The following is a 27,848-nucleotide window of genomic DNA, read 5'->3' on the forward strand; positions in this document are numbered from 1 at the left end:
GCATGGAAGAATTTTAAGACTATGGCTAATTTTATATTAATCAGCAACTGAGTCAGTCTCCGACCAGAGCCCCACTCTGTGCAGTTTCTGTCAGCTAGCTCATGGCTTGATTTCTGCAAGCCAAAACAACAGGCTGTGGTCTATGAAAATAGACATCAACTGGTGGGAGATGTAGAAGTAACTGGAAGACATGGAAGATTATTTTATGAACTTAATTGAAGATCTCATGCCCACAGCACCCACATTATGGAAGCGGTGTGATAAGAAGCCTGTGCGACTAGATATGAGATAATTCAATCTCCTGAAAGACATTTTCCATAGCACAAACTCGATACCAACAAAAACTGCTCTTGTCAGTATTCTGCGTCTTTTGTAGTTCTGTCAAGCTTGCTGACAAGAAGGTGACCAAATCCATGGATTTTGCTAACCCCATGGAATGCTGGAGCACACCGGGCAGTCAATGATCTCCAGATTTCTACCCTCACAGCAATGCCAACCACCAGCTGGCATCTCAAGCAGCCCTGGCACTGAAGGGCAATAGCCCACAGCAGCCTTCTTAGAGAGGATTGACTTTTTTAGGGTAAGATGATCACAACGGGATGTCACACTATCATCAATAAACTAACACAAAGAGATTATCGAAGGGTTTTCTCTCTCACAGGCACCAGTTTGGGTTTATTCTTCTCCACATGAAAAAAAAGCCAAGAAAACCCTCTGTGAGCCTCCTGGTTGGAGGTTTATGAGACAGCTTCAACCTTGGTACACTCCATCATGCAGAAAAGGTCCTTCAGTAACAATGTTGGTCATCTTAACCCGACTGGTGTTGCCACATACTGGTTTCCCTCTCAGCTCTACAAGAAATAAGCACAGAACATTCCTTTAGCAGAAAGGACTGGGCTTACACACAGGCCTTGCTGTAACATGTTCCAGGACGATGCCTGCCGTTCAGTTATCCTCAGCAGTTACAAGCACCCTTCACTTTGAAGTCTGGTCACAGCAATACTTTGCCATTCCTAAAAGGAACTTAAATAGCTCCAACAACACAAACTTATAAACCCCTGTTAATGAGGCACAGGCATCCAAACTCTACATTTCCAGAGCCGAGAAGTGAGGCAGAAGCTAGGCAAACAGCACAAAACAAAAGCACTTACCACGTAAAAAAGCAAAATACATCTTTTTTTTTTTAATATTAAGAAGAGGTAGCCAAAGGTTTGAGGAAAAAAAATCTAGAAATTAAGATCAGCTTAACCAGATGCTTTGCCAGCTTCACAAGCAAAAAGGTTTATACATTTATTTTGATATTTTTCCATACACACGTCAGTTGTTTCAGCCCTTTTAAGCTGGTTATGTGCTAATACACATGCACACAACAGGATTCAGATGATGTGTTTTTATATGCGCTGCAAACAATCCTGAAAATAACATTTCTACTAACCACGTTGTTCCACACAGTTTTAAAGCACATGACTGCAGCATGAACCCCTCACCATGTATTTCTGGCCTGGATTCTAAAGGAAATTCAATTTATGGAGTAGTGTTGTCTGTCAGTCCTCACCCTATTAAATTTTTGACTCGCTAGTCAATTTTGACCACACTTGGCAGAAGGGAGAGAGATGTGACTGGGTGCTGCATTCTTACATCTTCGGGAGACACTACTACGTATGTAGGTAAAGGAGACACATGCAAATCAGCCTCATGCGAGGCTAAAATCTGCTGCAGGAGCTCAACAATACCTGGCTTTATTTGGCCCAGTCCGTCAGCACAAGCACACGGGCTGGCCCCACACACAACGCATGGGTTGACTCCTGTCTGGCCACTATCAGAAACACTGGAGAGAAACCACAAACCGATGCAAAAGGGAGGGAAGAGATATGCTGGAGGTAAGGGGCAGGAAGGACAGTGAGAACAAATGGGTCTGAGGAGAAAGACCCCAGTCACGGTGGTACAAAAGGCCACAGAGAAGAAACAAAATTGTAAAGAACAAGGGTTCATCAGCTCTGTTGCCTGATGAATAGTGGTGGCAGCTGTTTGTCATCTCCACACCTACAAGTGCAAGGAGGCCCTTTCCCTGTCCTCCTTCCATTCCTCTCTGAGCTGTATTTCATCTTCAGATACCCACAGATAACACTGGATGCTCTTGGGTCCGCATGCCTGCAGGTGGTGGGCAGGACAGGAGCAGAACAGCAGGCAACTGATCTCACACCTGGAAAAGCACCGTGGCAGACGAGAAACTCCCCAACCCACGTGCCTCACAGCTGCAACAGAAAGCAAGACCCCTCTCCAGAGCCACTTTCTACTTTAACCCAATGAAAGGAGAAACGCACACCACGCTCCATGAAGCATGTGCTTCACTGGGAACAGAAGCAACCCAGAGGCACTTCTGAAAGAGGACCAGACAACTGAGATCACTTGCAACCTATGTGGGTTGATTTTGCCCAAGGAGCTCTCAGTATCATACAGCTATTTTGGGGGCAGAAGTATGATCAAATGATCCCTGGTGCAGAAGAAGGGAAGGCTCGGGGCCAGAAGCAAGCAGGGACTACCCTCAGAGGTGCCAAGCAGCTGGGATGGGCAAGGGTAGCACCCTGCAGAGCCAGGAGGGACATCCATCCCCAGGCAGGGCCGAGCAGCCCCTCAACATGTCCCACCACCACCCTGGCAAACCAGCCTGGCCCCAATTCCCCTCTGTGCCTGGCAGCTAGTGGATAGATGGCTAGAAGTTTTATCTGTGTTATTTCCTAACAAATGAATGTTTCTGTGCCTTGAAAGAAGAAGAACGCCAATATCTCTTCCCTACTCCCCCACAAGCCTTTCTGGTCTAGTTTGATTTTATTTAATAATCTTCTTCATAACCACCCTATTAGAGCACTTTAAGGAGTAAGCAAGGATGCTGCCACCAGCATTAAATACCCTTCCACTGACAATTACAGTGCATTATCCTCAGAGGAAAAACTTCATTAGCTATCAGTCTCTCTCCTTCCTTTAAGAGGTCAGTGTCCTGCAACAAGGAAACAACAGATTTTCTCCTAGGGAAAATACCAAGGAAGCAGTGACTGTACCAACCAGGGACAAAAATACCAAGGAAGCAGTGTCTGTACTGAACAGGGTGGGGGAAAAAAGAGTTTCACCATTTAATTTTCATGTCTGGAGGGAAGTAGCCTATGATTAGATCAGGAAGCACAAGAACATACTTTCAGGGGAAGATTTTTAAAACCCAAGCAATCACACTCAAGAAACAGATGGCTGTATATTCCGTTTTGAACAAGCACACGTTTCCAAGAAAAAAGATGCAAGCAGAGCAAAAGATTCGGGGGAAAAGCAACAAGATGAAAAATCATTTTCCCCTTCCAGACTATCACAACAAGTCCAGACTGACTATCAGACAGCTTAAAAAGTCACCAGCAGTGTCTCCCCCCAGTCCCCCATGGTATTAATATACAAACCATGCTCACAATTGCAGCCTGCTCGTCCAGGGGCATTTTATCCTGCACGTGCACCAGAGGAGCCCTGCGTGGCCACAAGCGCCCAAACAGCTCGGCCGCTGCAGCAAACACCCCAGGTGAAGAGCAACATATGTCCTTGAGGCAGCAGCACAGAGGGGACACCGGTCTGCAATCTGCGCCGTAATGTGTCAGTCTCTCTTCAACTGCAATAATCTGGCTCCTGTTATTAATAGCTGGACACTGGCATCAAAAGCTCAGGGTGCTGTGCCAAGCACTGCAGGGTGTCAGAGAGACCACAAGGTTTACGGCAAAAAGCTAAGAAATACTGTGGGGAGAACAAGATAGAGCTCAAGTAAAGGTATCCAGCAAGCACAATGAGCCCTAAATCACAATTAACCCCAGCGGACAAATGCATCGCAGTATAGCCTGAAGCAGAGCCGGGTGGGGACATCCGACCCCAGAAAGCAGCTGTCTTCATCCACAAGCCTTCAACTGAGCTTGGTCCTATTAGCTCTCCCACTCCACCCACACTGTTTTCACACCGATGGAAGAATAAGCAGCCCTGACCAATGCAGCAGCTAAGCATAAACAAGTTCAGCTAAAGCTAGGTTTGTATTTCATCTGAAGTACATGTAAATAAAGATTTCATATTTAGCTGTTTGGTTGGTTTTGTGGAAGGGGGGTTGTTTGTTTTTTAAAGGAAAGAGACAAACCACTTAGGAGCCAAAATGAAAGCTCAATGTGAAAGAACCACTCATGAGATGCTAGTGGCAAACAACTGCACTATTTAGTATGCGTTGTGCCATATCTTCATTTAGAAATCACCTAATAACCATCATTCCCATGGGGGACAGTTAATATTAGAAGCCATAGACATCCCACACAAGGATGTCTCTATAAAACATCCTATTATAAGGACGTTCCTAGAACATAGCAATTTAGCAAAACACAATTTTTAACTTCTGTGTAAAACTTTGGACATACCAAAAAGGCTTCAGTATCACTACACCTAATTATTTTCCACTGTGTAAAGTGGGGAAAGGACCATCTTCAGGAGGGTATTCAGGAAGGTGGTGGAGCACAGATAGCCCCCCCATCCCCTACACAGAAGGGCTGGGTGAATCCCAAGCTCTCCTTAGAGCACCTTCCACAGATAATATGAAAGATTGCTTCAGTGGTAGTGTCAGTTGTTATCTTTCAAAGTAGAGAGGCTTTTAGGTTTCCTGAAATATCCCCTAAGAATCCTGTGAATTTGTAGGGGGGAAAATAGCCTCCCATACCTGACCAGATAATAAAGTACAACTGCTTTACCTACCGGACAAGTCATCATTTGCAAAAATGTTGGTTTCAGGGGCACAGTAGAAAGGAAGACCCAAGAATACACACACCTTGTCCTAAATTTATACCCCAGTACTTCCCAGTGGCTGCCTTAATTAATTGCTTTAGTGATGGTAAGCTGCCAGTCATTAAGATCTTCATTATGAACTGCCCCAAAAGAGGACTGGACCATTCTATGTTGATTTCCACAAAAACTTAGCTACTGAACTCTGACACAAATTTCGTTTCCCATTCATTCACTGTTTACTGTCTTGTGCACAGTAAAGAGAGTCTGTAAGTCTGTCACCGAACCATCATCATCTCAGGGAAAACATTTTACTGTAGCAACCAGCAGCACCAGGGAGTCACCTCATTGCAAAGCCTGGCAGATGACAAGCCATACCCTCACTTCTCTGCAGCTTGTCAAGGCAACCCCGCAGGCACAGCACATCCTTTGCCCCAGTAAAAATGAGGTCTAGCAGATGTCAAACTTGCACAGCACTCATTTTAAAAGGGGGAGCAAGACAAGTCAAGCATCAGACAGGACTATATATGATACAGAGGCCCACAGAGGAGAATCTAGATGAACCAAAAGAGCACAAAAACCTAAGCAGAGAATGGACAGGCAGACTGCTGAAGAGTTTACAGGAGCTGTGTGAACAGCACTGAGCAGCCCACTGCAGCTAGCTCTCTTCTGCAGAGAAATGCAACTCAAGCACAGAGCTGCCAACATGCAAAGCCACCTATTGTTAATCCATTTTCCCCCTTTTTGTATATAAGATGGGGACCCGCAGGCTGAGAGATCACCTGCTGCAAGATGAAATCAGCCAGCCAGCTTACCACAGCTCCTACCAGGCTCATTACACCACTATAATCCTCACATATGCAACAGCAACGCAGCCCAGTAAATGCATCTTCCCTCCCTGACTGCAGTACTGAGTCTTACTCCCAAGGGCACTTACTACAATCTTTCATAAAGACCTCCTCTGCGTAGCCTGATTTGCCAAGAAGTAATCACTCTCCTCTTCCCCTGGTAATACAAAAAAGACAGAGCTGTAAAGTTATTTAATTGCTGTTTATTCCACAGCCCTCCTTTCCAAAAAAAATTCTTTCAGATGTTTTTGATGAGGCCAGATACGTCGATCGTTAGAAAAGATTGCCTCATAGAAACACAATGTTTCAAGAAAACTTGTGTGGAAAAGATGAGTAATTTAGGATGCTTTATATCCCTGAATTTGTCTGCCATTTCTTGCCAGAAGAAATCCATGAACTTCCTTCCTTTAAATAACACAAAGTACTGAAGGATGCCTGGCAGTGGTGCTGCAGGGAGATCAGGCAAGCCACCAGCTTCTGGCTTCAGGTTCGGGGCTCAGCTGCTAGCTCATTCAGGGGGCCTGAGAGCATCTCTTCCCCACACTGTTTCAGACTACCCCTCTGTGAAAGCAAGAAAATACAACCAACACCCAGGAACCATTTTTCTATACTGACACTGCGGTCCTGCGTGTGCAACCCACACTTTAATGGCCAGTCTTGCTGTAGCTTTTTCAACTTTTTATGTGACACCAAATATTCCCAAAAAGGTCACTACGGAAATACTCACTGACCTAAAGCAGCTACCACTCCCTCAAAGGGAGTCTAAAATGGGGAACACAGATTTGTACCCAGCCTTGCCTGCAGCTCAGGTGTTTGCAACAGATTATTTTGCTTCTGGCTGAGTCCTCAGAAGTTGTGTCAACTCTCACCAAGGAAGGGAAAACCCATCGTTGGCTTTCAGCACCTTACTACACACACACCTCTTTGCTTTACCTGTTTAAAACCATCCATCTCAAGCAAAGGGGTAGTTATGAACTCTACACAGAAAAAAAGAAGTGCTATTCAAGACAAAAGGGAGAAGAAAATTGTTTTTTAAAGAGCAGAACAATTCAGACAGTCAGCATTTGCGAAGAAGTCCTTCTACACACCTCCACGTTTCTGAGTTCCCAAACAGCCTTTCCATACCGCTGTGAGTTTTGTATTATTACTAGCTAGACACAAAGAAACTTAATTGTGTCATATTAACTATTCAGGATTTGACTTCCTATCCAAGGGCTCTACTACTTTTAATTCAAATTGCATGTTATAATGTTGTTAAGCCTATGCAAATCCCACACTGTGAAGTTAGCGCTAATAAATGCACAGGTAATCTTAGAGCCTCCACACAAGGATACTGATACAGAGCTTAAAAATAAGCTTTGTTAGTACAGAAAAATAAAGCGAGCGCACAGGAAATGGTTTTGAAGGCTAGGCTTTGCAAAATCCATCCTCAGTGTCTTTTCAAAGGGCCAGTGAACCACTACATGTCCCCTCAGCTCCCTGCTTAAGCAGGGCGCTTCACCATGTGCTCTGTCGGATTTGCCGCAGGTTGAGGATTGCAGCTGGGATTTGCCATACAACAACCATGCAATTTGAAGACCCACTGGTGCTGTGAAGTCAGGAAAGCAAGCATCAAACAAGATCGACAGCAGAGTCTGCTAACCCAGGCTGACATGGAGCATTTTCTGTCTGAACATAAAGGAGCTGGTTTTGACTCGAAGAGCACTTTTACAGGGTTGTGCACTGACTTCATAGAGCACCGCCTCAACATTTGTTTGCTCCAGCCAGCACTGAGTTAGACCCAGAGTTTTGATGCTAATACTTGCACATCGGAGCACACAGAGAAGGTGCCTGGGTAAGGCTAAACCAATTTTGGATTTTTTTAAAAAATATATTTTTAGTCCTTGCATGTCAGTCATTGCCTCTTTACAGTATGAGCTGCGAAGATGTGGTCTAGTCACGAACCCCAAGGGAGCATGATCCAGACATATGCACACCTGCTGGCTCAAAAGCTGGAGCTATATGCTCCCCGAGCAGCTGCAATTAGCCCCAAAACAGTCCGAAGGGGTAGGAGGGGTTGGGAAAGGGCCACCACACTGGTCAGAAGACCAAAGGAATAGAGATGCTGTGTGACCACCCTACAGCCTCCCTGAGGTCGCCTCCAACCCAGGCCCCCTCTTTGCTCCTGCTTGCCCAGGAGAGGAAGATGTGGGCGAGAGCAGGTTGTGCTCCAGCTGTGCACAGCTGGCAGGGTCACCAGCTCAAACAAGGTGGGATTGCTCAGGGCTGGACACAGGGGAGCAGGGAACGGGGCTGCAGCCCCTCGTCAGCCAGCCCTCCTGCTTCGCTCAGCATAGCCGCGATGGGGATGATCAGTTGGGTGAGTGCCCACGTAAAGGTGAGCCGTGAGTTACCACTGCAGCAGCTGGGGACTGACTTTGGCCAAGTGTGGGGCTGCCTGGAAGGCAGAGCCAGGAAAGCAATGAAAAAAAGTCCTCAAACCCATACAATTTATCTCACTGGTCCTCCCGGTAGCCCCTTCATTACATCACTCTGTGCCTAACCAAGAAAGAAGGGCCAAACTATAGTGTTCTTTATTTTAGATTTATAGTTTCCCTCCAACTAGAGGTATTTTTAAGCCAGGAAAAAGCAAAAGATTTGTCCTACAGACACTGTAGCAAACTCAGTTCAAAAAAAAAAAAGACCGTTGTTTTCCTAGTCTTTTTAAAGAGGGGAAAAAGACGGTGAACAAGAAGCCAAGATTATTAGCAGACAGAAGAGAAAGCAAAGAAAAAGAGCAATAAGAGCCTTTATTCCCAAGAGCTCCTTTTAAACAATTTAGGAAGCACCAAGCCATGTAGCTGTACTTCCTATGACCGGTAACGTTAAGCTTCAAGAAATGAGGAAGGTCAGCAGGATGGAAGAGCTTCTTACACCCACACTGTGCAAGCAGAGTACCAAACACAAGTGTATCATGCTGGGGCACACAGATCGACTGGAAGACAGACAGCAGGCCCTTGACAAGGGACAGGAAAGCTCTTTCATACCACAGAGTTAAGTGAGTGCGCCAACCAGGTAACTTGCATGTGTCATCCTTGCTCCCAGCTTCAGTCCTGCTAGATATTTTTAACAACAGTACTACTCCGTAGTAAATTCAATTCATGATTAAACACACCGTATTATCATGCTCTTGCTACAAAAAGCATTTGGAAATGATACAAGCAGCTATACACACAATGTGTTTTATAATACACACAGCCTGAGGAGCATCACTTGATTATTGATAGGCAGCCACTTCTGAAATGAGACAGACTTTGAACAGCAGTGCAGCAGGAGGGCAGGGTGCAGGGAAGGAAAATGGCAGAACAAAAAGCACTAAACTGCTGCAGGACTTAGATATACACACTAATTAGCAGAGAGCTTGTCTAAATTGAAAAATTAATTCAAGCAGTGCCTGTAGCTTGACCTCTCATCTGCATCTTTAATTGAAGCGTGGCACTTTTGAGTCAGAGCGAGACAGAGGCAACAGTTTGACTAAGCGCGTTTCAGCAACACCTAAGCAGCAGCACAAGCAGGCAGCGCTCAGGTAAACCCTAAGTCCTGCGAGTTCGCCCCGCTGTTTTCCCCTGTCATGCACACAGATGTGCAGGAACAACGTCCTTGTACCCTATGGACAAATTCAGAGAGCAACTAAACTTTTTATAATATAGACCTCTATACATGTATATACATATATTTACTGTAATATTTCAGTGCTGTATTTATATATACACATACGTAAGAAGCATAGTGCTCTGTATAAATACACACCCCACAGAGAGCATTCAGACCCTGTGGTGTCCTGGCAAGCACAGGCTCTGCTATCCAGAGCACTGCCCTCCTTTCACAGGATGCCCAAGTTCACTTGAGCTCGATTAATGTGTGAGGGGTCTGCTCCACAGGGACACACAGCCAGGACCACCTCTTCCCACAAATACTTCTCTTCAGCCACTTGACACAGGAAGGGTGGCAAGAGCGTTATTTTGAGCACTCATGACTTTGTAGGAGCCAGTATTGAGCTCAACGCACGTGGGCAAGGCTCAATTGCAATGGACATTGGAGGGTGGAAAAGCGATTGAGTTACTGGTCCCATGGAAAAGAAGGAGGAAGAGGAGGTGGTAATCACAGAATGGCTTGGGTTTGAAGGGACCTTAAAGACCATCTGGTTCCAACCCCCTGCCATGGGCAGAGACAGCTCCCACCAGATCAGGCTGCCCAAAGCCCCATCCAGCCTGGCCTTGAACACCTCCAGGGATGGGGCATCCACAGCTTCTCTGGGCAACCTGTGCCAGTGCCTCACCACCCTCTGAGTGAAAAAATTCTTTCTAATGTCTAATCTAAACCTACCCTCTTTTAGTTTAAAGCCATTCCCCCTTGTTCTACCACTACACTCTGTGACAGAGTCCCTCCCCAGCTCTCCTGTAGGCCCCCTTTAAGTACAGGAAGCCTGTCTAGAGCAAGGAGGCATTTGACCCTGAATCAGGATTCCTGAAGTTGGAATCCAGCCAGGAAGCCAAAATAATAGCCCTTATGCTCACAAAACCACCACTGAATCTTGACTGTTCACAAGCTGTCTGGAATGCAGTTTTACATTCATTTAAAAGACAATGCACCCCCCTCCCACCACCCAGAGAAGATACTAATTTGATGCTTTCTCCATTCTTGCTTTGACTGTTCTCCATTATGCAGACCCTACCAACTAAATGTTTTCTTCAAAACAGACAAGTTTTGTAGTATAAAAATACACACAAAAAAAATCAGTCCTTTCTCCCTGATGCCACTGGAAACCTTTAAGTATTGCACATGCATACATATGGAAATTCTGCTTCTACCTGGATTAGGTGTCTGCAGTGTTTCTTTGAATCATCTAGCTCCCGTGTCTTATGCAGGAAATTAAATTAACACAAAGATCATAAGAGCTTCAATTTGCAAAACTACAGACTGGCACTCTGCATTACAGTAGGTGGTTGACCGAGCATCTTGAGACAAGATCTTGTCCAAAAGCCTTGTCCAGAAATTCAACACCACCATTTACTATCCCAGCAACGCAGTCAGTGAATGGAAAACAACCACAAGAGCACAGCCAAGCAACCACTCCTCCTGCTCATAGACTCAATTGATTCACAGTCCTAAAATCTGCAGGTCTCTGGTACCAGCTAACATAATCCAATGCAGCGAGGGCTCTGCACACCATGTAGGTGGGCAGCCCCATCTCAGATGAGCTCGGGATCCTAAAGAGGAGAGATGGACGAAAGAAGGAAAGAAAAAGAGTGCAGCAACATACCTGAGCCCTGGAGCCACGAGCAGAGCTCAGCCTGGCCTTGTCCACCCCAGCAGCTGTTCAGTCCCCCAGCACAATCAACTTTTGTGCTAAAGCTGAGGCGCAGTATATATTCCAAACAAATATTCCTTAAGGGGGGGGGGAAGAAGAAAAAGAAAGATGCAACAAGCAAGACTTTGGGGACAGCTACTTCTGCTGACAAGTTCGTGGCTTTAGCCTATTTTTAGGCAAGTTGTCTTTGCAGATGCCAAAATAACATCTCTCCCCCCTACACACATACACAGCTGGACAGGAATCATCACACAGCCTGACGGACAGCGCCTGCATCTATCACAGATGTGAGTTACGAGAGGAAGTCTCGAGAGGCAGCCTCCTCTCTGGAAATCCAGCCACAAGCAGTTAATATGCTCATCTGCTGAGCAAGCAGCAAAGGGGAGGAGGGACCCACAAGTACAGGGGACGCAGTTAGCAAGTTCCTTCCTTGCCTTCAGCAGCATTTCCTCTATACTTTACTCCTAAGCAGCACACTTGAAAAATCAACGCGTGATTCCCACTGTGTAATACCGAATTGGTCCTTTCCTCAAACAGAGGCGCAATGGGCACAGAGGATCAGAGCTCACAGTCAGAAACTGCCTCCCCAGCCCCGCAGAGGGGTCACATGCCTGTTGGCACCCACCAGACCCAGACAATCTCCTCGCGGGCAGAGGAGGCGGCCAGACGGCAATAGTGCCACGTTCACACCCGCAGACAAGCCATGCTGAGCTCTCGTGCCAACCTGCAGTTCAAAACCCTTCCACAGCACCCCTACCTCCCCACTCCCAGCCCCCAGGGCTGCTCCTGCAAGGTGGTGCTGGGAACCCTCCGAGTGCCACGCTGCTCTCTTTAAGCCCAGAAGCACACCAGTCCATCACTCGCCTCCATCAGTTTTTGACACCAGCACCAGGCCCAGAGCGCACACATTTTTGTAGGCTTGTCACTTTCTGCAAGGCGTAAACGCTCACTGGGAGAAATGTGCCTAATCCAAAGACGCAAGCCGGCAAAGCTTCATGTCCCTGTGGGTGACCTGGGCTCCATCCAGTGAAAATAATCCTGGCCTCCGAGGCTGTCCTCCCTGCTGGGAAGTCCACCACACCTTCACGCCAGTGCTGGGAAAAAGGGTCAGGGCCAGAGCCAGCTCCCCCAGCAGCAAGCTTTCCTGCTTCTGTGGCCAGTGTCAGGCTCCCTGTTGTCAGCCTGGCCACCAACCAACCCTCAGCATGCCCCAAGCACCGCAAGAGGCTCTGCAGCAACGAGGCAGCCTCCTCCTGCCCACTTGAAGACTGACCCGACCAGATTGTCTCCCCCTGGTCTCCATATCCCTGGGACACACTCTTATCGCTGTCAAACACGCGGAGTGAGCACACGTACCTGGATGATAAGCAAGATCCCATCAGGTAGGCTAACCAGCTCCAGGCCAGCCCACGGCACGCAACCTGCCCTCTTCCTTTCTTGCAGGGAGGAGCACACGAGCCCACAACCACAAATTCATGCTGAGCAGGCCCATGCTTTGTTCAGCTCCCTTACTTCATCTTCGGCACTGCTGCACCCACAGCTCTCTCCCATAAATCCTTCCAAGGAGCCTCGCTTCTCGCAAACGCCCACACAGTGAGCTTGGAGCACTGGTTTGTCTCAAAACTTCTTCGAGCCTAATACAGGCATGGCCAACTTCTGGAGGGGGATTCAGTTTTTGTTCTTCATAGTCTTAAAGCTATGCAACATGCTGAATCTGTGCTACAATCTCCTGTTTATTGTGGAAGGTGTAACACAGTTTAATTTGGATTAATCTCACATATGGCTTCTATCATGCTCCGGAGAACCTTTGGCTGCCCTTGCATGTCTGTGTAAACATTGATGAGATCCAGGCAGGAGGCTGTGGAGATGGGAGACAAAGTTCCTGCCTCAAGGCTTTGTAGTGCAAGCTGGACAAGCAGGATTAAAGACAGGATTCTGCACTTACCAGAGGATTCCACGGCAAGTGGCAGGTCACACAGCAGGGCACAGCTGCAGGTAGGGAGCCCGTCCTCCAGCAGGGAACGTGACTAGGGGTCACACACATGTCGGCTGCCGAGGACCCCCTTCCTCTCATCACTGCCAGGAGTGGCAAACAGGACAGGAGGCACTGGGTCTGGCCAGATCACATGGCACTGAAAGCTTACAAGATAGAGAGCTGCCACACCTGGGATGGCGAGGGGCAGCCGGCGAGATGAGCACACCCGATGCAAAACCCCAGAGCCTGGAGGGATCTCTTCTGTTGTTTTTAAGTCAATCATTAATTCAGCCAAATGCCTCGGTCTCCTTACAATAGGAAGTGTTATCAGGGGATAAGACTTCACCCCACTTTTTAAGGTAAGGCACGACAGGATTCTTCATCACATGTGACAATGAAGCCAGGCCTGAATCACCACAGCCATAAAAAGATGGTATAGCACATTTTGTAAGAGGAGGAATTAACTGCAGTATCACAGCCAAATTCCAACTTAGCACCACTAGTCCAGCTGGATGCGCTGTCCTGAATGACCAGGACACCAATCCTAAACTATTGCCACATGTTTGTAACCTCCCTACCCGTTCAGTCTCTCCCTTCCAGAAGAGATGCTGCAATAAATCAGTGTATCAAGGCAAGTCCCTACAGAAACATTATCTTGTCCCAATTACTTCTGCATCTACAGGTGCCTGACAGTAAGATTAGCCTTGCCTAACTGCAGCAGACCTCATTCTGCACCCTGTTATTTTTGTGCCATGCCCTGAAGTGAGCGGAGCAGCATAAGGCACAACTACATGCACAGGACGACCTCCCATATGCTTTGACAACTGCATTTTCATACCAGCGTTGTATTTCACTAGGAGCAAAGTGACTTTTCAGAACAGCACGTCAAACATCTTCTCTTCACAGAACAAAACAGGCCCAGGCATTTATTGTGAGACACTCAAACACAGACTCACCACAATTTTTGCTCATCGTGTCTCCGTGGTGTTTTTACTGATGAATGAATAAATTATCATTTACATCAAAGGCAAGGTTTCCAGTTGGAAATTATTTACTTTCCTCTCAATCGCAGAAGCTCTGGCAAACTCATCCAAGATACAGATTATGTACAAACCAGCCAGCAAGTGCTTGCACGCTGTGAGCTGTTCAAACAGGAATAATTCAATCTTTTTGTAGTCTTACCCTAGCTAATTTGCCACAAGCTGTCTCTTTTCAGATGCTACATGAAACACGAGGGGAAAAAAAGCTGGATTTAGCTGGTGCATTTACAATCAGTTCATCTACCAAGAGCTCAGGTCAGGTAGTTTTCTAGTTAAAACAACTCATTTTTTCAGCCTCACAAGGTTAAAGGAACAAAAATTTATTGCAGTAACCAAACACCCGACAAGCGTGCAACAATTACTTAACTAATGCAAACGATTTTCAGTCTGCATGCAAGGAATGTATGGGATAATTGTAGGGCACTCTCTTCCATTAGCATTTGCAAGTACTTTTTAGGTAGTCATGGAGACATTACAGCCTTTTTCTTCTCGCTGTCATAACTAGACAGCTATTGATTTATTTGTAAAAATTCCCTGAAAGAGAGCAGAGGAAGAGGGAGTTTTACGCACCACAAGGTCTGAGCGCAAGAAGCTGAAGACTCGAAAGGATTTTAGAAAGAGATAGCAGCATGGAGGCCTCTTGCAGAAGGTAGCCCTGAGCTCCAGGTACTGCTTTAGCACTTCTGCCAAGTCAGAAGGAAAAAACATCCACCACTAGGTAACATGCAGGCAACAGAGGGACAGCCTCCCAGCCTGGTCCAAAAGGAATAATGTATCTAGCTCTACCTGCCACCACCCTGTACAAAAGGAGGCGATCTCCAAGGGCCTGCTGTGGTTTTACTATAACAAAAAGCTCTCTGGAGACGTGGTAGGACTCCATCCTTGCAATGTTGCCACCACCAGCAGGGCAAACACGGTTCCAGCTTCCAACCTCACTTTCAATGCTCTTCGTAATGCCTGATAACACTCACCAAATGGAATGAAGAAGGAAGGGGATGTTAAGTTTGGGATTGTGCAGAACTGCTTTTACTATGGAAAGTTTTCAATCACTGAATCAACACAGGCAATCACCACACAGGGCTAGAAGACATCCCCTCTCCTCCCAAGCAGCATATGTGGCAGTCACTGCAGGTGATCGGTCCCTCCTCTCTATGGGAAAGCCTTTTGACAAATGTCTTGTCCAACTTCTCTGCACATCACCCTCCTTTCCCTCAGCAGCTCTAGAGCTTCTATAAGCAGAACAAACGCTGGTCATCAGCAGCCATTTCCATCATGATGCCCAAAACAATTCCAAAAGAAATGCCATTTGCCATATTGACATCTTTATGATCAAGCACTTCTGCATATGTGGATTTAAGAGCGTGTGTCATGACAAGTGATTCTGAAAGCCAAACAACTGACCTGGAAAAGACTGCATCACACAGATAAGGACGTGCAAGTAATTACAGATTCAGGTCCCATTCAGAAACTCTCAGTAATGAGAACAATATATCAGGCTCATAACAGATTTTTCCCTTTGGATAAAAACAGAGGAAAGCCTATTCGACCAAAATATTTTTCTTATATTCACCTTAGACACAGTCACAACAATGGAGCCCAAACCTGCACGATTATCTTCCCCACCAAGCTGCAGGAAGTTTACCAGCACCACCCTGAAAACAAATCACAATGCTCTTATCTCCACGTTGCATTTTAAGCCTCACAGCTGTTAACAGAAAGGATGCTCTCTAGCAGTGCTGCAAACAGAGGGACAGCCAGCCAGACGCTGCTGCAGAAGCATGTCCACGGATGAGGGACCTGTTACTACTCCTGGCATGTAACGCTCACCCATCTATGCAATTGAATCATCGATACTGCTTCATTAATTCCTGTGGAGGCTTGGAAGGGGGAAAGGATTCATAATCCACAGGAAGCTTGCTGAGAAACATCATCACAGCCTTTGGGGCGTATGGGTGCTGCCGCCATGGGTGGAAGCACAGGGTCTAGAGACCATCAAGGCACTTTCACCGCTCTCGGCAGCAGTCAGACTGGCCCATGCTAAAAACACCCCAGCCACAGCTATGCTGCGTACACCTGCGAGGCTAGGGAGTGTAAGGGGGGCACATCTGCACCCCCACCAAGGGCAGTGAGAAAAGATGCACTCATATGGTGTCCAAATTCCTGATTGTGCTGTGGGTCCTGTGGACACCCCTGGAAACAAGTTTCTATACCAGCACTGTCAGAGGTTGCAATGGACCTGCCCAGCACTGCACGGGAGGTGGAACACCAACAGGACATGTTAGGAAACCTCTGAGAGGACACTTTTGGTTGGAACCTGTTAATAACAGGTTTCATACCCGAAGGAAGAGGTAGACTAATGTAAGCCACTATATGCTCTTTCTGGAGAGGACAAAAAACACAAAAACAGAAAAGAATCCCAACCTAAGACAAAAAATTCTCTTTCATTTAAAGAAGAAAAACAAGTTCTTAGACCCAAGCTTAGCCAAGATACATAAATATGCATTTCTGAACTTTCCATTGATGTTTCCTTTAAAAACGTAAATTAAAAGTGCTGTCACATGTTAAATGAACTTTGGTTACATGAAAAAAAAAGCTGAATGGTTCTAAGATCCAACTGACAAGCCTTTTCAGATCCCTGCTCTAAACCAAAACCAGCTTCCCACAGATTTAAATTAAGAGTAAAAAAATGCCTCCTTTGCTTAATGTTGTTTTGAAAGCAGGTTAGAAGGCACTACAAAGCTAGCACCCAAACCATTGGGAGGCACCTAGCTCCCATGTGCCTTTCCCAGAGATTAGCTGGTCAACACGCCCACCTCTTCCTGAGGCAGACCTTGCCCCACTGTGTGCACAGCAGTGGACAGGAACTGGGGAGAAAACGTGAAGGGCCCCCTTGCAGCACAGAGAGGTCCCCAGGAGGTACGCTACCCAAAGCGCTTGTCAGCTACGCTACAGAGGACCTTGCATTTTCAGCACATCATCATCTTGGGAGGATTAAGTTTTTGTCTCGTTCTCATAAAAGGACCTCAATGTACCACCCCTCCCCACCCATTGAGCAAAAGCCTATCAGAGGTGCTTTCATGAGAGGAGGGAGAGCAAAAAGGCTCCAGCCGAGCAGCAGAGGGAGCAGAGCCATTCCTTACGCCACCACCTCCCATCACAGCAGCCTGCCTTCCAGCATGGACATTTGGATGGGGAATCCAACACTGCTCCCAGCACCAGGATTGCTCCTGGCCCCCACACAGCCACCACTTCCCCAGCATGGCCCCATCCATGCCCTTGCCTCCATCTGCACCCTATTCTCTGCAGCTCTCTGAGGCAACACACTCTACACACTTCTCCGGGATGGACAAAAATAAACCAGTGCTACATTTAAGCTAGGTGGTAGAGAAGACACTTTGAATCTACCAGAAAGCCTTACACAGCAAGGTAGAACAGCAGTCACATGGCTGTTATCTATTAATATCCCTCTACACTCTAACTGCAGAAATCCCAATTAGCTACATGCTCCCTCTCTCCTTGCCAATGCTTCACCTCTGCAGGACTTTTTCATGACTTGAGTACCTGACCCAAGGCTAAGGAAAAACAGATTCTAGCAGCATCCATACAGCAAGGGTGATTTTTACAAACCCACACTGCCCGTGCCCTTGTTGAGCTGTGTAGAACCCATGACCAGTGCTACAGCCATGCGGGATAATAACTATGTTCAGAAACACAGCAACAGCTCAACGCTTTTGTACAATGAAGATACTTTTTGTCACCTGCCGGTTGAGACAGATGTTAATTATTAGCATCATGCTCTGCACAACCTTAATTTGATCCTACGCACACCTTCACATGCCAATCTCATGACTTCTGAAAACACAGAGACCAGCCTCCAAGGGCCTGCACATTATTCTCCCCATACTTACACTCCCTGTGATTCAGGCCACTTAAAATAGCTCACCTGCTTCAACAATGCTTATACCTTTGAGGCTGGATTTCTCCCTGAACCTATAGCTACAGCTAATGCGTATGTATACTTTAAAGAGAAAATATCAAGTCAAGACTTCAGGAAAACACCTACCTAGACTTTCTGGACAACTCTAGATCCTTTGAATGGCACTGAAGTTCGCTGAACACTGGAGGTTCTGCTCAGTTCAACAGCTGCCTTGCCAAAAGCCTTTCAGTGTCACATAGCACACCAAGTAAACCCAGCACATCCTCAGAGTCGGTGACTGACTGCAGGAACCTCAGATCAACTGCTGGGTGTGCAGCAAGCATGCTGCCCCTGCCCTTTCCCTTAGGGGTCGCCAGGAAAGCAGTAGCCAGCAATAAACCACAAGCCACAGAAACTACCGCGATGAACTGAACGCAGCCTGCGCAAGCCATGGCTTGGTCACTCCCTTCAAGCATGAACGTTATCAAACCTTAACCGTACCGCACTGCTGTAGAGAGGGAAACCAGTTCCAAAGTTCTGCTGAGTTCTGCTTCGAGAGGCAAACGCCAATAGAACAGCTTCTGATTCACTCCCTGAATTCCTTTCCTTGGACAAAAGAAAAAATACATCGTTATTTTTAAGGACCTTCTATTTGAATTTCAGAACTTGCCGTGAGATGTCCTATTCCTCACACAAAGCCAGTCATTCAGCCCATGGATGTCCAACCACATAACCACAAGCGAATCAGGTTCATGAGGCCATGCCCACCACACAGCACAGGGACAGCCACGTGTAAAGCTGTCACGGGATCAGTCACCACCCTTCCTCAGGAAGGGATCCTACTGCTAATTTGATAAGTGTGTGTGTGTTCCTGATTCTGTCATTCATAAAAGATCACTACAAGGGGAAAACTTGAAAATGAGGAGATGGGGGCTGGGCTGTTCAGCAGCTTGCTTGTTTTTACCACATGAAAGCTATGTTCTGTTACCAGCTAAAGTCTGGGAACGTTGTATCTCCCTTCAGAACCACTGCAGTCTTATGAATTATTTGGGGTCATCTCCTACTTTCATATTTTAATTACACACTATACTTTTCCCCTAGATTTTTGTTTCAGAATTGATCAGCTTGAGAACAGGCATGTAAGACCATATTATCATCATAATTTCCACTTATTTTCCCACATCTGTAATACAGCAAGAAAAAAGTTGTCCTCCCACTTCTGCCACATTTGGAGTTACGAGAAAACTTTAAAAATCAGATAACCGCTAGCATAAATCAGCACACTTTAAATCAGAGACATAATTATAGGGCTGCCTTTAACAGTGCTAAGATTCCCCAGTTCAGAGTTCTGATGCTGTAGATGCTGTAATAGCTGACTCAAGTCTTTGCCGTAAGTTCTCCACTAACATTTAGGAAAAAAAGCCTTCAAAGAAAGATGCAAGTACAAATCAAATTTTGGACCAGTGCACCCGATCTTGGAGCCCTTTGCTCACAGATGGCATTCAATGGGATTTTATTCATTCAAGAGTTGTAGCACTGTGCCTACCAGAAGTGTGACTGCCATCAAGATGCATGCACATGGCTGCTTAAAGTCAGACTTTTTGTTATTTCTGTCTTACTTCTGGCACCGTGAACCAGAGACTCCTTAAATGGCCTCTGGCCCTGGTTCTTTGGCACAACCAGTATGGCTTAATGAGGCAGAGCAACAGCAAGCAGCCTTACCTTAACAGAGAGTGGGACACCAGCCTGGTGCCGGACAGGTTATCCAATCTCCCTTGCCTAAGTAATCTCACATGTTTTGGCTTTTGCATCTCCCAGCAGTTTTAGCAAGATTCACACTTGTGCCATGCTTTTGATGAAAGAGAAGAAAATCTCTACTCTACACCAGGGGCTGTTCCCCGTGGTCCTGAGACAACATGCAGGAAAAGATGCAGCATGCAAGCAATGAGGGCAAGATTTAGTGGCACTCCCCCCACAGATCACCTCTCACAGAGACAGCACTGGTGAAACTTTAGCTCTCGTGGCCTGGAGGGACAAAGCAGTCAAAAGCAAGACAGTGCAGGACTCCCACCCAGGGGAAAAACTGCTGGGGATCAGTTGGGTTTGCCAGGCTGGACTGCACAGCCCAAGCCCTTCCACATTCTCCTCCTGCCTTCTCTGTTACAGATGAAGGTGGCTAAGGAGGGCACAGGGAGAAGGAAGAATACAGCTATGGCCGGTTTCAAGACCTGTATCTAAATATATTTCCACTGAGAAAAGAAATCAGCTCTTTACATAATTGGTTTATCTTGGCCTTCTGACAGAAACAGAAGCAGAGCAGTTCGAAAAAGCATAAAGCTTTAAAACACCACATTTTCCTCATGTACAACGTAAGTCACAGAGGGGCAAAATGCTCTGGAAGTTAAAGGTATCAGGAAATCACATATGCCCGTAGCAAGGGCAATGCATACACAATGGGCAAGCAACTGAAAATCCAGTGTGATGACTTAATTATTGATGGAAAATTCAATTATTTACACAGAATTAAAGTTATGATCTTGGCAGCAAACACTGTTAGAAAAATAACAAATGTCCAGTCTTCTCTCCCTGAGCTGGACCAAAACACTAGCCAACTGGGGAGAGAGGGGTGGAAACAGAGAGGGGGAAAACTGATGCATCACTGCCTGCATCTTGCTGTGTGTTCATGGCTGAACACCCTTGCTAGGGCACTCAGAGCAAGGAGAGAGCCAAGGCAAAGATCCTACCAGAAAGGCACCAAGATAGGTGTTACAGCTCAGCGTACCCATCTGTTGAGCTCTCAGTCGCCTGAAGTTAGAGATGTAACAGCTGCTGATAACAACCCTGTGGCAAGAGAAAAACCATCCTCCAAAAGGACCAAGCTTTAATACTGGACTGGGTGCTGACTTCTCAAGAACCAGGAGATGTAATCTCTCAGAAGTAACACACTGTCTTTCCTATGACAGGCTACAAAGATTAGTGTTCATAAAACCACTGTCTTCAAAGCGCTATCTGAACAGTGAACGTTGTTGATTTCTGAGATCCTCCACTCACAGATCATCTGTTCAGCAGAGATCCTTCCAGCAATATCGCTCACTGTCCTACCAAGGCACAGGGCAGGCTGATGCCCTTGTCCCGCTGCAGCCAGAACAGCCAGCACACATGCAAAGACTGGCACAGGAGGAGAACAAGACATGGTATTTCTGTTAAGGAGACACCACAACACGTAACCTGGGCTCTGGGCACACAAACGGATATACAGCAGGGCAAGGCAGGGTGTGAATTCATAGCAGATGATGAATAGATGTTAAGTGAGTGCCTGGGTGTAGACACCAGCAGTAAACACAAGGCAAGGCAATGTAGTTTACCTCTCTTGGACTGCATCCAAGAGCAGAGTCGCTAGTGAGATGACTAATGGGATCTCACAATGACAAATGGGGGGAACACCACTCAGCCTAAATTTAGGAAGGTACTAAGTGGTTTTATTTATTAAGGTATTAAGTGTTTTTATTTATTCTTAATACACAGCTGTACACAGAAGCTGCACACAAGAAGAGCAAACACAACAATGCCTGCCTGCCAAAGCGAGGCCGTACAGAAATAGGCCAGAACATAATCACAGATCTTTAAAGAAGTAACAAAACTTGAGCTTTGCTTTGAAGCCAGAAAATAACAAAGGTATAGGTGGATGAGAAGCAGCCACCTCAGGTATAGCAACCTAACCTGCACATTGCCATTTAGGAGCTGAGGCACAGGTCACCAGCACCTTAACAAATGGCATGGAGATTGTCAGCAGTGGGACAGGGGCTTCACCAAACTCTAACACCACAGAAATTTCCAGGATGCTCCACTGTCTCCCTGAATCCTGTCAGATATTTGGGCTATTTCTTTCTCTACCAAAAACTACTCCAAACCAACAGACTCCCCAGGAACAAGCATTTACTTTCTTGCAGTCCTCTTACCGAATCCCAGGGGCCAAGGGCACGTTTTGGACTGTCATATCAGACCTGTGACACAGGCACCTCTCTGTGCTCCCTCGCCATCACAGACAACACACGATTTGAAGCACCACAAAGGAAACTAGTAACTCTAACGGGTCTGCAGCAGCACTATCTTGTACTCAGTAAGCCAGAGGTACATTTTGATGCCATCAGATCACTGTTAAGAAAGTAAGCAAGCCGCCTTTGTTCCAGATCTCTTACTTCAGAGGAGTACGCTTCTCCTCATTGAAACTGTCTCGACTCCTTGATGCAGTGTAAGGCAGAAACACCACAGACACCCTACTCTGGCAGATTTAAGACAAAACCTCCTGCAGCATGTGGGACCATGCACATCAGCACAGTGTTTCCTCTCCTCAGACCATCCTGACCCGACTGGTGATCAGAGAGCAGATGTTGTCCTCCTCATCACCGGTGAGCGATGGGACCACGCTGGCAGCACCAGGTGAGAACGAACCTCAGCGTCCTGGGAATGGCTGTAATTTCAGAAACGCCAACAGTTATCCTCACAGACACAGCTCGCAAGCAAAGTCTCCCAGTACATCTCCAGAGATCTTTTAATCAGAACCCCATTACTTCCCGCCACACATTTTATACCGCAACAGACAGCACAGCCCAAAGCAGAAACATGACTCGCCTCTATGTAGGAACAGAAGATGACATTCAGCAGAGCCTTCTGCCCCATGTGACATCCCTGACCTCAAGGCACTCCACCCTGCATGGAAGCAGAAATGTTACTCGCAGATTCTTCCACAGCACCGATCTGCTGTGGACACGTGCAGAGGACAGAGCAGCTCAAACGTTCTTCAGCTGATCTGCTAAACCTAGAACTGAGCCAGCACACAGGATGAAAACCCAGGGCAAAACTCACCGAAGCTGAGGAGGTGTCTGAATCTGGCACAACGTATTTTGACTTGGGCTCTTGACAGAGTTACAGCAGCTGTTGAATACCTAACAGCACCTTGCTCAAAAGCAGCGGTGCCTCAGAATAGGAGCAATGCTGCTGGAAAGAGAGACGGCTCTCATGGGCCCAGCTCTGCAGCCAGGCACACACGTGCAGCTGACGCTGCTTTCAGGGAGGAGAGAAACAGCAGCTTCATACTCCAGGCATGGCAACATCGCTCTTTAAGAGCCATGCAGCACACACTGAGTCAGTCTCTCACTGGCACACCAAACAATTCCCCTTGCTTCTAGGAGCTGATCTACACCACACAGCTTTTCAAGAAATTACACTAAATCCTATTGTCAAAACTCCCCCAGGATGGCTTCCACCCAAAGTGTGGAGTGCTGCAGCTCCTCGCTTCCTACCAACACAAAAAAGTCTCTCTAGACCAAAACGCTTGCCATATTTGGAACCAAAACTTAAAACAGATTTCAGTTTTCCTGGTTTCTGGGATGCCCCTGCAACCTGTCTGTAGCGCTGCCTCATGAATCTCACCAGTTTTACTGAAATCTGTGTTCACGTTTTTATTATAACTGCAAGCCACTTTTGTCCTTGACAAACATAAATCCTCAAGCAACGGCTGCTACCTTTAATAGAAGCAATAAATCTGGATTTGGCACACCGAAACATCTTGCTGTCAGATACTCAATCATGTAAGCACAAAGAATATTCTCACTCCAAGTGACCCATTTTTGCTGCTTAGTTTTTGGATGCAGACACTCATTGCTCAATCGTGCTGCCATTTCAATACATGCCAGAGCTCACACGTTTTGCTGCTGGTAGTATCCGAGCTTGGGCTGAAATAAACAGAACCAGCAGAGTCTGAAGGCTCCAGACACAACCGAATGCACGTCCCAAACACTTCATTTGTGTTTGCCCCAAATCATCAGCACTGCACTTCCACAGGAGAGCACAAGCATGATGTTATACCGCAGCAAAGCGCTTAACGGCTTAGCTTATTTCTTCCCGTGGAAACAGCTACATAGGTACAAAGCACCTTTTCACTGCTACAGCTGCGCCTCAGCCACAGTGTGAGCTAGCACAGCTATTTCAGCTCGCCTAAGTCCCAGAACTAAAAGAAACAGACCTAGAAAAAATAATTACAGGATGTAAGAACCCCAGGCCTTAAATCAAAACACATTTGCTCGTGCAGGATACGACTCCCAGCCGAAGTTTCACAGCACTCCTAACTACACCGTCCCACCACAGCCTGCACCGATGAAAGCAGAGGCTCCCGCTCCCCAAAACATCCCTAAACGCTCCTCCGGGCACGCAAGCCAGCTCTAGGGCGCTCACCAGGGCCGACTCCAGCTCAGCTCCAGCCGGGCTGCGGCGGGGTCACGCTCCCTCGCACGGCCCGGGGGCGGCAGCCCGGAGGGAGGGCAGCCGGGCTCCTCCACCCAAGCCAGGCCAGGACCGCGGGCCAGAGGCTCCAGGGGGCCCCGTGGGGCCGGGGTTAGGCGGCAGAGAACCCCTCTCTGGGAACGGGAGCAGGCGGCGGAGACCCCCTATGGGGACGGGAGCCGTCCAGCCCCGGGGGCACACGGCCAGGCGGCGGCCCCGGGCTCCGCGCCCGCACGGCGGCGGGACGGGACAGGGCAGCCGAGCTGGGCTACGCTGGCTTCGTGCCGAGCCTCAGGAGTCCCCCCGCAGTAGCCCGGCTCCCCCTTACCTGCGCCCGAAGCCGCACCGGGCACTCCCAGGTCGGCCGCGCCTCTGCCTGCCGCCTGCTCCGGGCGGCCCCGCCTGGCACACGGCGGCCAAGACCCACCGGGGCCGCACCGCGCCGCGCCGGCCGCTCGCCTCGCTCCCCGCCCCGGGGCCGGGCCTCCCCGACGGGGCGGGCGGCAGCGCCGGGCCGGGCTGGGGCCCTGATTGGGCCCCACCGCAGTCACTCGGCCGGCGGAGGCAGGCGGGTAAGGAGAGGCGCTGGTCGCCCCCCCCCCGCCGTCCCTCAGCCCCAGCCCCCAGGTGCCGGGTGGCCCTCGGCTTTCTCTTGCCGACTTCGCGCTTCGGCTGCCGGTTCTTGCTCTCTGCCGCCGGGCTGAGATATTATTCCGCATCCCTCGGACGGCTCCTGGAGAGCCCCAAGCGTCGGTCGCGGCACCCAGCTCCGTTGGCCGGAGGGAGAACACCGGCCCTGCGCGCCTGGCGGCCAGGTCAACCCGCAGAGCCGGGGCTCGGGATTCACTTGACGCCAAATTTCTTTATTCCCGGAGCTCTTCCTCCCGTCCCCTCCTCCACAGGACGGGTTAGACAAAGCGCTTAATTTAATCGTTTTGGATGTGGAAAAGTGGTTTGGTTGTGCATCGTTTCTGACTGTAACTTCTAAAAAAAATGTGAAATCTATTCAGAACCACATGGAAAGTAAACATTTTGAGTTCTCGACCTGATTTGGAGCGTGCCATTCACTGTTCAAGCACAGTTTACAGAGAGGAAAAGCTGATGCAAAACACCTTTTTTCTGGCAGGTTACCAGCCTGTGGGGTTGGCCACAAAGCTGGAGTACATCACAGATTCAAGAGGGGTCAAGTCTTAGGCTGCAATTAGAGAAGGAAAGGCAGCCACATGGTTACTAATCCCTGGTCTTCCTTTGTATCTTCTAGTTCTTCCATCTCAAAACTCTGGTGGCTAACTACAGTTTTTGACATTGCTGTATCACCTTCTACAGTTGGTCTTTTTGCCCATTTTCTCAAACCTTCATTGAGGCTGTCAATGTTACTGTTTTGCTCTGCAGCTTGCTGTTGGCTACACACTAGTGCCGGGCTCCTGGGTCGAGCTCTCCATCCTTTGTCCTGATGAGACATGACCTGATGAGAGATGACTGGTGTTCACTTGCACCATAGCAAGCTGTTGGAACAACTGTTGATCTCCATGCTTGTCAGTCAGTTTTCTGAGTCAACTATTCATTTCTGGTAACTCTGGTAACTCCTCTTTTTTTTTTCTTTTCTTTTTTTTTTAACACTAATTCAGAAAGTGAGGGTTCTTATTAAAGTAATTCAGAAGAGCTTTATTAGGACGGCATACAAGTGAGATTCATCTGAAAGCAAATCTGAGCTGACAGAACATTTCAAACAACTGTTTGCATCAAAGAAAATACCTTTGCAAGTTAAGACACATCTCTGATAAGGCTTTCTGAAATGCTTATCTCTCATCTCCCAAAATAGTTTAGCCTTTTTTGCTCGAGGCTGGTTTGCAAGGAAAGGTTGATTTTCTCTACCTTTGTGAAAATGTGGTATCTGAGAATGCAAGCATCTCAGAAGTCCCTCCTGTGAAGGCTGTGGGAGATCATGACAAATCAGAGTGTTTTCTAACATTTTTCATTGCTTGAGCAGGTGAAAGGAAATATCTTTTCCCTTGCTTACTGTGGTTGCAAATCAATAAATAGTGTTAAGCCCAGTATTTCAAGAGCTGCAGAGGCATTTTGAAGGTACAACAGATACTGACTTACACTGTCTTACGAATGTGGTGCTAGGAGTCTTATGCATTGACAGCATTGTACAGGGAGGGACGTGGGTTCGCATGTAAGCTGCTCCAGCACTGCCTGACTACCCAGCTGGGCATCACTCTGTCCCCTCATCAGGTTGCCAGCCTCACAGGAGCCACCCTGTTGGGTTGGGTTGGTCTGAATGAGTGAAAAAAATGACTTTTTCAGTTGGATCAGGCCCCCAAGATCCCTGCTGCAAAGCCGGTATTTGGAGCGTAGGGGCAGGGGCACAAGCAGGACTGTGCCATCCACTGGCAGCAACTGCAAGAGCAGATTAAACCCATTGCAAAACAGCCATTAATAGAACTCTTATTAAATCTGTGGTGTATCTACTTTGTGTTTTTGCTTCAACCTTCCTCCTGAATGATAAACATTTTTTGTTGTTTTTTAAAGTTTTTAATGTGGTTATCCTTGCAACACTCACAGGCATCACTATCTCATTTTACAGTTTAAGTGACTCATGCTGGTTAATTGGGAGTGTTGATGACTTCTAGTGATCCACATTTCAATTTTGCTCTCACCTGGAAGTCATCTGCTTTTTAGCAGCACAATAGTCATTAGCCCCATACCTCCATATCAGTGCTTCCTCATGGGCAGGGCTCCTAAATGCAGTAACAGTCTGTGTACACCACAGCCAATTCTATTTCATTTTATTTAAAATTTCAGCAGCTTGCTGGGGCCCAGAAGTCTTACGTTTAGACCTAAACCACTCCCTAAAACACAACAGCTAGAAGAGCTGAGGGATCTTCTTCCACATGGGTGATGATTTCTCACCTAGGCTGTGCATATGCTTTCTTTTCAGGAGAACATCTGCTCTGTTCACAGATGGGTGTTAACCCTGAAGCTGAGCCAGGGTGGTCTCAGGTCAGGTCTCTGCTTCTACATCCTATGGCACGGTGATGTCAGCCAGAGCTGTGATAGGATCAGGCCCATTGGTGGCAGAGCGGTGGCAGCAACAACACCTTGTGCAGATGTGAGGATAAGCAGAGAGAACTGTGCTTCTGTCAGGGTAGCTTATTTCACTCGAGGAAGCTGGAATTAGTCAACTCAGCAAAAACTGTTTTACTGTTAGAATCTGCATCCATGTTGGGAATGTTTGCTTTCTGACCAGCTATCATAGCTCTGCTGTCAGAGCTGTCCTGGCTTTCAGCTACCTTTAGTATCCTGGCTATTAAACACTTAACTACCACAGAGCTAATTGTCTGAGCCAAAACCTCAAGCTTATGTATGACATTATGTTCAGTCCTGGGACAAAGCAGTGCACAAACAGTTTCTAGCTGTCAAATCAATAATTTAACTTTCCTCCTTATGTTTAAATTCCTGTATAAACCCTTCCTAAAAAGGAGAGGAGGAGAGGAGGTTCGGTGCCAATAGCATTGACTTACTCCACAGCAGCCCTGGTACAAAATGCCCCCAAAACTGTACCCCCCCCCCAAGCTGTCAGACTTCTGACCTTTGCTGTCCCATTGCTGCCTCTGCCTGCAGCTAGGCTTTTGAAAACGCTGTAAGA

The 27,848-nt window shown here is 47.3% G+C and overlaps 1 protein-coding gene across 33 annotated transcripts in view; it reads right to left on the reverse strand.

Annotated features, from left to right (window-relative positions):
* PPFIBP1 (PPFIA binding protein 1) overlaps nt 1-24,685 on the reverse strand; it is a 110,973-nt gene extending 86,288 nt beyond the window's left edge. For 11 of the 33 annotated variants that reach the window (XM_080581990.1, XM_080582022.1, XM_080582009.1 and 8 more), the window contains exons 1-2: nt 24,525-24,685; nt 18,416-18,520 (exon numbers count right to left, since the gene is read on the reverse strand). The gene's annotated coding sequence lies outside the window, so the exon portion shown is untranslated. Of the gene's footprint in view, nt 1-12,339; nt 12,537-18,415; nt 18,521-22,280; nt 22,386-22,546; nt 22,625-24,524 lie in introns of those variants that run through there. The other 22 variants (XM_080582013.1, XM_080581997.1, XM_080582012.1 and 19 more) reach the window with 6 other exon arrangements.
* Between the last annotated feature and the right edge of the window lie 3,163 nt (nt 24,686-27,848).

Source organism: Anser brachyrhynchus, assembly GCF_964034855.1.
Source record: "Anser brachyrhynchus genome assembly, chromosome: 1".
Classification (NCBI taxonomy): domain Eukaryota; kingdom Metazoa; phylum Chordata; class Aves; order Anseriformes; family Anatidae; genus Anser; species Anser brachyrhynchus.